At 38.1% G+C, this 13,314-nt stretch overlaps 1 protein-coding gene across 4 annotated transcripts in view; it reads right to left on the bottom strand.

The window, feature by feature from the left end:
* BICRAL (BICRA like chromatin remodeling complex associated protein) overlaps positions 1-13,314 on the bottom strand; it is a 79,350-nt gene that overhangs the window by 46,900 nt on the left and 19,136 nt on the right. Inside the window, exon 2 of one of the 4 annotated variants that reach the window (XM_073339026.2) lies at positions 12,120-12,269. The exons of the other annotated variants lie outside the window; for them this stretch is intronic. The gene's annotated coding sequence lies outside the window, so the exon portion shown is untranslated. The remainder of the gene's footprint in view (positions 1-12,119; positions 12,270-13,314) is intronic. 4 annotated transcript variants of the gene reach the window in all.

Below are 13,314 nucleotides of genomic sequence, written 5' to 3'. Positions count from 1 at the left end.
CAAAGCAGGAAGAGGCAGAGTGGGGGCAGAATGGGGGCAGGGGCTTGAGGGAAGGGTTGGACTAGGGGTGGGGCCTGGGCCGGAGTGGAGCTCATGCACCCCCTCGGGAAATTAGAAAGTCAGCACCTCTACTAGGAAAATGTTACTGGCAATGTTGTCTCTCTCATCAACAGAAGAGTTGGTCCAATAAAAGATATTACCTCACCCACCTTGTCTCACTGGCACTGGGGACAGTTGGAAGGTGAATATATAAACTTTTCTGATCTCTTAACCCACTCTTGTGCACTATGGAATGGTCCTGGTCCTGGCTCTACTCCTTGTGGGACTCCTTACATGCCCTTGCACACCAACACAGTACGGGGCAAGACTGAGCCAACAGAATATTCAAGATACAGTAACATCTGGGCACAACACAGTGAACTATGAAAACTGAGCTAAGGACAGGGCCAGAACAAAGGTCCTGAAATTAGAGCAGTTTAATAATATTCATTTACCAGAGTCAGACTCATTTAGCGTAGGTTTTACTAAGAAGTTAAGATTTCAGGCTCACTAATGAGAAACCATATGTGCTGCTATCTTTAAGTACAATCATACTGACCCAAGGAGAATATGGTAACCATTAGAACATCCTTATGGGAAATTTATATATGAACCTTTTAACTACTGTAGTCAAAGAAAGACAGATACAGCAGATAGATATTGGCTTGCTGACATAGCATGATCATTTAATCTTGCTGTTGCATTTAATCTTCTTTGCAAGCAAGAGCTACGGCGACTTAGGCTCAATATAGCACTGAGATATCTTTCTTTTACATTTGCAGTGGTAGTTTTGGATACACCTTCACACTGTTTCTAAACTCCAATATTGGCTTCATTAAGCTTCTTACTGATAATCTAACATTGCAACAGTCCACTTCTATAGAGGTTATTTTTATTTGAATGCAATGTATACTCATGCACTTGCACTAAAATAGTTTCACTATGATTTTATATAGAGATAGTATAATCAAATCTCATTAAAATTGCAATGTAATCAAATTGTCATCATAATCTCCAGGGAGACCAAACTTTCAGGGACTTTCTCAATTGCTTCCCCCTTAAGTGAACAAGGAGTTGTGCCATTTAAATGTCTGAAGAAATCACCAATCCACCTAATGAAAGGATAAATTCTGGCTTTGCCACAAGTCCTAAGTATATTGTTGCACTACCCTTGGAACAGATCAGAAGGCAAGTGGAAAACCGGAGTCACTCCACAATATGCCTCCTGGTTTCCCCCTTACTCTGGTGGGGAGGTATCCTTAGCCAGGTATGGCATAGACTAGATCCCCCAACAGGATGACCAGTATGTTGTGGGATTGGAGCCAAGGTTCAGTCCATTCACCACCTCTTCCTGCCTACTTTCATCCACATGCACAAGGGAGGAGAATGTGTAAGCTACTCTCCTCCCCAAGAAGCTACCCTTGGCATGGGAGCCCATACAGGGAAAAATGGGAGCACTGTAAATCCTCTTATTCCCTGTATGGCCACAAGACATGATCTGCCCAAAATGAATATATTTTTAATTAACATAACCATTTTTTCTAAATATTTTTTCTTTTGAAGCACAGTTCTCTGAAAAGTGACTAAATAAGGGTTCCCTGTTTAATGTCTCTCACTGACTATATCAAATTTTCTCAGATTAAAAAACTATGACTTTTCTAATTGTCAGTCCTGCAAACCCAATCTAAGATCAGAAAGCTAGGCTGTATATTTTCAGCCTGTACATTATCAATAATTAAGATTTTGCAAGCCAAATTCTTCCCTCAGTTATACCTATGGAATAGTAATTTCTTCAGGTTAGTCTCCAACTGGATTGGAAAAATGTAAGTGAAAGCAGAATTCAGTTCTGCAATTGGAATATTAGTAACTTTTTTTTTTTTTTAAAGTACAATCTGGAATAGACTCTCGCTCTTTCTCTCCTAGCTCAGCTGTCAAGAAAGATAGAACATTGGAAAACTTCTGTGTTAGGACAGAAGCATGCCACAGAGACTGTCTGCTTCCCAGCTCTGCTTAAATATGCCACTTCCAATAGAAAGATCCCCAAACATGCGATACCGAATATCAACAGATGGGCTTCCATGCTCCACAACCTTCTCCTCGATCCCTTTGCCCCGGCTTGATTTCCACTAAGTTTTCTTCCTCTCCACCAGTGTAAGCAGAGGAAAACAAGCATCTCCTCGTTATGTGAAATCTCGAGGAAAAGCTGATTTCAGACTTAAAAAATGTAATTTAAAAAAAAAACACACTAAAGGTGTTCAATATTCCTTTTCAAACAAAAACAAAGATTTTATCACCTCCAGTTTCTTTATCCACTGCACTAAAGGTATTATTTGTACTCTTCACCAAAGCGGAAAGATATAGATAATGGGCTGAAGTTTTTTTTAACAAGTTAAGGCAGACTCTAACCAGTAAAAACTTTATTCACTTGCTTAAAGTCCCATTAACTTCAAGAACGTGCGTAAGTATTCACAGAATCAGGACTCCACTTGGTAAATCTCGTTGTATATGATATCTTCCTCAAAAACTGTCCCTGAACACTATTTATATTTCAATGACAATGTTGTTCACTTTACACTAGGCATGAAATCAAGATCACAATTTATATTTAAATATTTTAAATTCCTTGTTCCCTCCAAATTGTAAATTATTTAACTGAATTCCAATGACGTTCCATATTAAAATCAGTTTTGTAGTGTTACACTACCATCACCGAATTTTGCTTTTTCAGGTTTCTTTTCCATCTTTAAATTCTTCACTAAAAAGGGGACTGCAGTAGCACCATTGTTGCTAAAGATTTATGCATGTATAAATTAAGCCATTTCAAATCACATCAAACTAAAACTTGTCAGAGATTTTTAGCCTGGAGACCACTGTTTTTGTTATTGCAAAAGTCAGTTTAAAATATTTTAAAATTCACCAAATAGTGAGATATCTTGATTTTAGTTGCTTTGGTTTGGTTTTTAAGTACCAGAACAAAAATTACTTTATAAATGTTTTAGATCTTAAGACAAATTACTGCTCTATCTATTTTTACTTTTTAAAATTAGGAAATGGGCAAGTTTAGTTTGAAACACAACCAAACTGCATACACAGTAAGCTACATTCTTAACGTTTTAAGTTTGTGCTTTTAAAAAATTATTTAAATTATACAAAGTATACCACACAAAATCTCATTAATTTTGATATGATTTTACATATTGTGTCTGCTCTGGATATATCTGAAATTAGAGTTTTCAATGAGATTTACAATACAACTGAACTATCAGAGCCAAAAGCATGAAATATTTCATACTTACTTATATTTACACTATTTTCCAGTATTTTAAATAACAGTCTTACTATAATATTAACTATTTACATTATGCAAAATCCTAACAAAATTTGTCACTAACAGCTGTGTGAAAAGGAAGACTATTACAATTCTGGTTACATTGTAATAGTTCTGAATTATTTCACTCCTCTGATAAAATGTATATTACATTTTTATTCTCTTGGGTTGAGTACTGTTGTAAAAAATTCAAACGGATTAGGGCTGTTGATTAATCACAGTTAACTCACGCGATTAACTAAAAAATATTAACTGCGGTTAAAATAAAGTAATCGCAATTAATCGCACTGTTAAATAATAGGATACCCATTGAAATTTATTAAATATTTTGGATGTTTTTCTACATTTTCAAATACATTGATTTCTATTACAATACAGAATACAACGAGGAGTTTCTGTGGCACCTTAGAGACTAACAAATGTATTTGGGCATAAGCTTTCGTGGGCTAGAATCCACTTCATCAGATGCATGGAGTGGAAAATACAGGAGCTGGTAAAAATACACGAAAAGATGTGAGTTGCCTTACGAAGTGTGAGGTCAGTCAAACGAGACAATTCAATTGACAACAGGATACCAAGGGAGGAAAAAGTAACTTTTGAAGTAGTAACGAGAGTGGCCCATTGCAGAATACAAAGTGTACAGTGCTCACTTCATATTATTTTTTGTTACAAATATTTGCACTGTAAAAATGATAAACTAAAGAAATAGTATTTTTTCAATTCACCTCATACAAGTACTGTAATGCAATCTCTATCATGAAAGTGTAACTTACAGATATAGATTTTTTTTCCCTAACATAACTACACTCAAAAACAAAATAATGTAAAACTTTAGAGCCTTCAAGTCTATTCTGTCCTACTTCTTGTTCAGCCAATCGCTAAGACAAACAAGCTTGTTTACATTTACGGGAGATACTGCTGTCTGCTTCCTATTTACAAGGTTAACTGAAAGTCAGAACAGGCGCTTGCATGGCACTTTTGTAGCCGCCGTTGCAAGGTATTTACGTGCCAGATATGCTAAACATTTATATGCCCCTTCATGCTTCAGCCACCATCCTGGAGGACATGCTTCCATGCTGATGATGTTCTTAAAAAAATAGTGCATTAATTAAAATTGTGCCTGAACTCCTTGGGGGAGAATTGTACGCCCCCTGCTCTGTTTTACCCGCATTCTGCCATATATTTCATGTTACAGCAGTCTCGGATGATGACCCAGCACGTTTGATTTATGAACACTGTCACTGCAGAGTTGACAAAATGCAAAGAAGGTACCGATGTGAGACTTCTAAAAATAGGTACAGCACTTGACCCAAGATTTAAGAATCTGAAGTGCAATCCAAAATCTGAGAGGGACGAGGTGTGGAGCATGTTTTCAGAAGTCTTAAAAGAGCAACACTCCAGTGCAGAAACTACAGAACCTGAACCACCAAAAAAGAAAATCAACCTTCTGCTGGTGGCATCTGACTCAGATGATGAAAATGAACATGCGTCGGTCCATGTTTGGATTGTTATCAAGCAGAACCCGTCATCAGCGTGGACACATATCCTCTGAAATGGTGCTTGAAGCATGAAGGGACATATGAATCTTTAGCACATCTGGCACATAAATATGTTGCGACGCCGGTTACAACAGTGCCATGCGAACACCTGTTCTCACTTTCAGGTGACACTGTAAAAGAAGCGGGCACCATTATCTCCTGCAAATGTAACCAAACTTGTTTATCTGACAGGTTTCAGAGTAACAGCCGTGTTGGTCTGTATTCGCAAAAAGAAAAGGAGTACTTGTGGCACCTTAGAGACTAACCAATTTATTTGAGCATGAGCTTTCGTAAGCTACAGCTCACGATGAAGTGAGCTGTAGCTCACGAAAGCTCATGCTCAAATAAATTGGTTAGTCTCTAAGGTGCCACAAGTACTCCTTTTCTTTTTGTTTATCTGAGCGATTGGCTGAAGTAGGACTGAGTGGACTTGTAGGCTCTAAAATTTTACATTGTTTTATTTTTGAATGCAGTTATTTTTTGTACATAATTCGACATTTGTAAGTTCAACTTTCATATAAAGAGGTTGCACTACAGTACTTGCATTAGGTGAATTGAAATATACTATTTCTTTTGTTTTTTACAGTGCAAATATTTGTATTCAAAAATAAACAGGAAGTGAACACTGTACACTTTGTATTCTGTGTTGTGATTGAAATCAATATATTTGAAAATGTAGAAAACATCTAAAAATTTTAAATAAATGGTATTCTATTATTAACAGTGTGATTAATCACGTGATTAATTGTTTTAATCGCTTGACAGCCCTAAAACTTACTATTGTACAACTCAAAGTAACGGAAAGAAAAAAATTCAGAATCAAGACTACCACTATATCCTTCATTAACATAATTACATCAAAGCTGTGTGTAACACAATAAGTCTGATCTTGCGGTGTTTGCACAGGCAAAACCCCCAGAGTGAAATCTTGGCTGTACTAAATTTGATGGCAAACTCCCATTGACTTCAATGGGGCCAAGACTGCCCCAAGGGTGTGTCAACATAAGAAAAAAAAATAGAAGTATTTTATCATGCGTTTACATAGACCTGCTAATGCATTAAAACTACAACTGTATTGTCCATACGAGGATTTCAATGTGTTAATTACCATGTGTTAGCTTACTAGTTAAAACAAGGCCTCAAATGTAATTGAAGGGAGCTCTGCAAGGAATCTGGCTTGTATTGTCTGAGAATTCTGCAATATGCAGAAAAAATAAATAAAAGTAAGTTCAAACCCTTATTACTACATATTTTTGTTTTTTAAATTTCTAAAACATTGTTAAAAATGGCAATGTGAGAACCTTCCAATAAGGGGATATTATCTGACTCTCACAAAAACTTACCAGGCATATAAATGGTCAGCTACGGAGTTTGCTCCCCCACATTGTCTGCCTTTTACTCTCAAGAAGCAAATTTTGATTTTTGCACAACTGAAGTACATGAAATGTTATTAAAATACATTTCTCTTCCCTACCCCAGTTAGTTTGAAAATTATGCACCAGGCACTGCTAGAGAATGTTCATTGGAAAAAAGTGGCCAACATTGTGGAATTTGATTGACTACACTAAAACTAAGAATATGAAATGTATAAAGAGAGTAGTGTGGAAAAAAATGGATGAACTATTATCAAGGTGTCATTTTTATACATTAAAACCAGCAAGTGAAACTAATTTGAGAAAAGTACAGTAAACTTTTTCAGTTAGCCCATCCACTCAAAAACTGTACTTTCTGTTCATATTCTAATAAAGGTACAATTGTGTCCTGTGAATATTTTCCCCAGGCCCAGGCAAAGATAAGCCTCAGCAATTATACAACTATGGTACTTTACTCAAAATCATTTATACTCCAAATTACATTCTATATTTTTAAGATAGAATCACAAACATTTGCTTTTTCATTGGCACTTACTGTATATACTCGTTCATAAGCCGAATATTTTTGGTAAAAAGGTGACGCATCAAAGAGCGGGGGTCGGCTTATAAACGGGTCTACACCAAAATTTGATCATTTTAAACTCAATGAAATCATTGAATTGAATATCTAATACATTGTCGTTTTGTTTACCTGGAGCGTCTGCAAGCATGGAGCCCCTCAGTTCCCAGTGGCCACGGTTTGCCGTTCCCAACCAATGGGAGCTGCGGGAAGTGGCGCCACTTCCTGCAGCTCCCATTGGCTGGGAATGGCAAATCGTGGCCACTGGAAGCTGAGGGGCTCCGTGCCTGAGAACACTCCAGATAAACAAAACGTCCTGACCCACCAGCGGCTTACCCTGACGGGCTGGGAGCCGAAGTTTGCCAACACCTGAAATATAGGGTCAGCTTATGAAAGGGTCATACAGTTTTTACCATTTTTACTTATCCATCTTGGGGGGGGGGGGCAGCTTATAAACGAACTGGCTTATGATCGAGTATATACGGTATTTAAAATCTCAACTTTTTTCTCTGTGTAAAATGGATTTTTGATCTAGGGGTCTCATACTGCGGAATCTTTTATTTAAAAGATTAGATTATAAGGTTGCAAATCAATTGTGTGACTCTGGAAATAAATATTAATATTTTAATATTCTCAAAGTACTTCTATGACAAGAAAGGTGCAATTTAAATTTTGCACCTGAACAATTTGCATATTAATGGCCCCTTACTGAAAAACTATGGTTGATAAAAGATCGGAAAACTACTTTGTGATATGTAACATTATATATACTATAGATGACAGAGTAATTTTATAAATTACATACATCACTACAATCACCTATTAAATACATAAAGTACTATCTCCAGTGGGCTGCTGGACGCCTCTGCAAGTGTCCTCGACTCCCACTACACTTTAATTCCCTTTCAGGAAGCATTAATCATCTTAGAGGATTGTATCCTTTTACAGTGACATATACTGTTTCTGCACTGGAAGGGCAAGTAACACATGCACACTAAAGCACTGTACAAAGAAAAAAAAAAGATAAAGGCAGTTCATCCAGTACTCAAATATTCCTTAAATTTCATTCATCGTTAATAATAGCTCAGAAAACTAAGGAGGCCTCATTTGAGATTTGGGAAACCATTCTGAATTTCACATACTTGTAACTAAGGCCCTAAATATATCCATAGAGGCTTGGATGTACAGTACTGTAAAATTGTAAAACATGTGCTGACATTTTAAGAATATGCACACCAGTGAAAGAAACTAAATTACTGTCTAAAGTCTGTATAGATTCCTGAAGCTCTCAGTACTGTTGCCTAAAACTGGTACTTCCTTCTCTATTATATGCTGAGATGTTCTTGAATATTTCAAAATACCATCATATTCAATATCATAGCATGTTACAGTACCTGCTATATTGCAATACAGTGTTATGAATAATTTCTTGTACCAGTTTCTTCAGTTGGCTTTATTTAATCTGCTGTTCAGAACAGCTGTATCTCATGCTCTTTTGCTATGTTTACATATTTTTTAAAGATACCAGACAGAGAAAGTGACATAATGCAATCCCAGATTTAAAAATTTTGGGAACAGAATTTGATTACTTAATTTACTTGTAAATCAGTGTCCAGTACAGACATTTTCAGTGGCATTCCTATCAATACACCTGACTAGTCACTAAAGTAATAATCAGATATCTTGGAAAAGACAGAAAGAACACCTTTAAAGTACAGAGGAATGTATGAAGTAATACTGTGTTACTGGTGATAATTCATGCTGAGCATGACACTATGTACCCTTCAATTACCCTGTTCTAGAAACCAAATAATGTTTGAACACATTGAACTAATAGATGAATGAACAGTTTGAATGTTTGAACACACTGAACTTATAGTACTTAGTTTACCCAGAAAACTAGAGTGGAAATCCTCAAGAAAGATACAAGATGATTCTTGGCCCAAAGTCCATGGGAGTTTTGGCATTCACTTCAGTGGGTCCAGGATTTTACCCACAGTCCACAAAGTTCTTAATAAACTCAGCTCTTAGAGCCCAATCCTGTAACTCCTCACTCAGGCAAAATTCATACTAAGACTACGTCTACACTGTGCACTGCACAGCAGTCCAACTGTGCCACTACAGCCATGCCACTACGCAGTGTGGCTGCTCTCTGTCAGCAGGAGAGAGCTCTCCAGTCGACCAAATTAAACCACCCCCAACGAGGGGTGGTAGCTTTGTCGGTGGCAGAGTGTCTCTCACTGACAAAGCGCTGTCCACACTGGTGCTTTTTATCGGTAAAACTTATGTCAGTCGGGGGGTGTTTGTTTCACACCCCATGCGACAACAGTTTTACTGATGAAAATGCAGTCAATAGGAGTTTTGCGTGAGTGCAGTGTTACAAGCTTAGCCCTTTGAAAAATGATCCCTTCCAGTTGCAATTAACTTTAAAGCTTTTTTGTTTGTTTGTTTTTTAAACATTACCTTGTGATGAAGGATTTTGCAAAGTATTTTAAGGAAGATTTGTCTCATTGATATTTTTTTAAAACTTTTCCTCATTCAAAATGCTTCTTGAAACAATTCTAGAAGATATATCATCTAGATGAGGAATCCAGTTAAGAGAGGAAAGGGTGTATTATATAGTGTTAATTAATTTTCTTAATTCCCATTTCATTAATCTGTAAACACAATTATTCTGAATGAAAAAACAGAGCAAAACATGGTTTCTATAACTGAATCAAAGACTTGGTCTACAGTAGAAAAGTTGTAACAGTGTAACTGTGTCATTTAGGGGTGTGGTTTTTTTTACCTACGTAGTTATACCACCATTAGCTCTTCTGTGGAGGATGCAGTTATACCAGTATAAAGGTGCCTTTTACCCATCTTTCACTTCCCAAATCAGAATAAGCACTTTTAAACCAGTATAACTGCATCCACACTGGAGGGTTTTTTTCTGCTGCTTTATACTGGTGTAATTAGAGAGGCAAAACTTTCTGAAGTAGGCAAGCACAAAGGCCTTGTCCACACTAGAAAGGGTTTATTGGTACAGCTATGCTAGTATAGCTATACCAATAAAGCTTCCTAGTGGAGACACATTTCATACTGTCCAGAATAGCTTATACCAGCTCCCCAAACAAAATAAGCTAAACTGGCAAAACGGCTTTTTTGTGGTATAACTGTGGCTACCCTCATGCTCTTGTTAACAAAATTATGTTGGTTGGGGTGTAAAAGAGCGTGATCCCGACTTATATAGCTGTGCAAGCACGAGCCCTACCATAGATTCAATTATACTAGCAAAAATGTGCTTTTGCTGCTATCGCTAATCTTACTTGGGAGGGGGCACTGCAATACCGGCAAAGACGCAGTTTACCGATATAAACATCTACACCAGTATCTTGTCTTTGCTAGTATAGCTATATTGGCCACCCTAGAAGAGAAGCAGTTTACACTACCAAAAGAACACTTCTGCGAATATAGCTTATACTAAGGGTAGCCAATAGGTGACCATGGGCCAAATCCAGACCGCCAGACACTTTTGAACAGACCCTGAAATCTTTTTATTTACTTATTATCATTACCGGGGGAGGTGGGGAGGGGGAGGGTTGTTTTTTTTCCTGGAGCCTAGATCTTGACTTTACCTTGACCAAGAAATTTGAATCTTGACAAAAAATTGACTACCACTGCCTTATACCAACCAGTCTCCCAAACAAAATCAGCTATTCCAGCAACAGGACTTTTTTTTAACTGGTATAGCCGCATCTATACAGGGGCTTTTGCTAACACAGGTAGGTTGATTAAGGATGCAATTTTCCACACTTCTGACACAGGTGTGCCAGCAAAACTTTCAAGTGGAGGCCAGGCCAAAGTGACACTTGTTAAAATGCCCTTAGTACATTTAGGACCCAACCCTGTAAGTGTTTGGAACTACTCACAAGTACACATATGCATGCGTTTAAGCATTTGCAGGATTGAGCAGTTACTGACACAGTACCCTTGGTACTGTTACCATATTTTTGTCACTTACTAATTTGCACAAATTACTACAATAATCCACAAGGGATCTCCCAATTATTAGTGTGAATCAGATATATTCTGTAGTATAAATAATCAGTACTATTAATAAAATGACTCCTCCTTCACACCCTCAATACTATTCTTAGCAAAATAATGTAAAATAACAGCTCTGAAAGTGACACGTTTTCATGTATTAAAAAATATAAAATTTGTACGCAAACAAGAATTTCGCTTCCTTTTAATTGACTTTAAATAATGAATTTGGAAGAGTTTATTGTCCTGTCATCAATATGGATGGTCTTCAAAAAACAAACAAGCATTCATAGAGCTGTATCTAGATATGCTCTAGACATTATAATTTATATAAAGGAAGAGATTTAAAAAAAATTAAATGAGGAAAATGTTTAATTTCTCACTGAAAATACAACTCAAAATCCTTTCATCCACCAACAAACAAAGGCTTTTAAAAAATGCCTTAAAATTAATCCCAAATGAGAAAATCTTTCAGTACCATCATAAAGGAATGAGAGGTCTGAGTCTGACAGGAACATACTGTGATGTATCAAAAGGCATAAAATTAAAAGGGAAACAAACAATATGCCACATGCTTCAGTAGTTTTTTTACACAGTTTGACAGAGTTCATTCATATGTCCTGAATATAGATTTTATCCTTTTTCTAAATATGCACATTAATAAGTATACCTTAAACGGTGTAGTATTTGAATGATGAAGTTTTATTTTTTTAAATAGGAGGGAGATTTCAATGGTCTCACTGAAATACACACCGCTCCAAAACAAAACCCTCCCCCCCATGTTTCATCATAACAGAACTACCAGTCAGAGGGAGTCTTCTCATTGGGAAATTCTTTTAAAATCAGTCTTAAAAATTATCATGAAGACATACCGACTCTCCCCCACACAAAATACAAATTCATGTCTATCTAGCAGAGGATAAGAAAAATTTGCTGTTTACTCACCCACCAAATGGGTTACTTGCCCTAGGCATGTGGCTAAGTAGAATTTTGCAAGGCTAATTAAAGGTGTTTTTATTGTCCTTCTAGCGATGAAGAATTTTTAATTTGTCATCTGTATTTTGAAATGTCTCACTCCTATTACTTTTTTATTAACGCACCTTATTTTGAGTATCAAAGCCTGAGACAGCAGCTTTCACCACAAGAAGAGAAATGCTTTTAATCTCACTGTGAAATGAATTTCAAATGAGTGTTCCCCTCCCCAAGTTTGGGCCATATTTTGGGTTCACAGGTAACCCAACAAATATTCCACTCACGTTATCAGCCTTTAAACAACAGGCTCTCCACCCTCTGGGACACAGAGCTCCCTCACACCCCACTGAAGTCATTTGGATTTGAAGGCGTTTCACACCTCCCAGGAGTGCACCCCTCGCTCTGGCAGCTGAGTCAAGGGCTGTGGGGACAATCTGAAAGGGGGAGGAAGGGAAGAGACTTAAAATGAAGTGGAGATGTGTAAGGGCCCCTTCCGGAAACAGCTACTGAGAGCTCAGTACATAACCGTGTCATGTTTCCTTAACACACCCAGCAACATGATCTTTCATCTCCTCCCCCGCCTCCGCCCCCAAAGAGAGGGAGAGGCGTTCACACCCATCTCCACAGTGAAGGAGACCAGGGAAGGAGGTTTTCCCTCAGTAAGGAACGAAGTGCTCTTTGCTGCACAAGCAGCATTTCCAACAGTCCGAATGAGCAAAGGAAATGACCTGAGGAGGGCGACGCCCCACACAGTGGAATGAAAATGAAAAATGAAGGAAAAACAAAAAAAAAAACCCAACCACCCAGGGCTTTAAAATGGCGCCTGTAGGGGAGGAGGCCAGGAGGGAGGAGAGTCACAGTGAAACTGCGCAACAAACGCTGGCAGGCAGCCAGACAGCGCCATCTTCTCCTGCTCTCCCAGTCACACACAGCGAGCCAGCCCCGCGCGGCAAACCAACAGCCGAGTCCACCGGCGGCGGCGGCGGCGGCGGGGCTTTCTCCTTTGGACTGAAATCCTGACGGGACCGAGGCGAGCAGAGAGTGTGTGTCAGGAAAAGCCCAAGGCCTCCCCCCACCCCCGCGCCTCGCCTCGCCTGCCCTCCCCTCCTCCACTACTTATTAAATAATACTTGAAACACAAACCGTGTCCTCTTTCCCCTTCAGTTGTTAGAGGGTGTTTTTAAAAATACGATGCCGTATTACAGCACTTTCCCCACAACCCCGTGATCGGAAAGAGGATTTTTTTTTTTTTTGGTTAAGGTTGGAGGAGAAAGCCGCTAAAATTAACCAACCCCCTCCCCTCAAAACAAAAACAAAAACAAAAAAAACCCCAACAACTACTTTGCCCTTCCTCGGCTCAGAAGGTTTCAATGAAGCCCCATCCATAATGCCACCAGTGTTTGGTTTCGGCTCAAATTCCGAAGGAGATTTTTCAAAATTAAAAAAAAAAAATGGCTCAGAGGACTAATCGGAGGAACC

The sequence above is a fragment of the Lepidochelys kempii genome, chromosome 3, assembly GCF_965140285.1.
Source record: "Lepidochelys kempii isolate rLepKem1 chromosome 3, rLepKem1.hap1, whole genome shotgun sequence".
NCBI classification, from domain to species: domain Eukaryota; kingdom Metazoa; phylum Chordata; order Testudines; family Cheloniidae; genus Lepidochelys; species Lepidochelys kempii.
The sequence above is the reverse complement of the archived record's forward strand: the minus strand, read 5'-3'. Positions and strand labels throughout refer to the sequence as shown.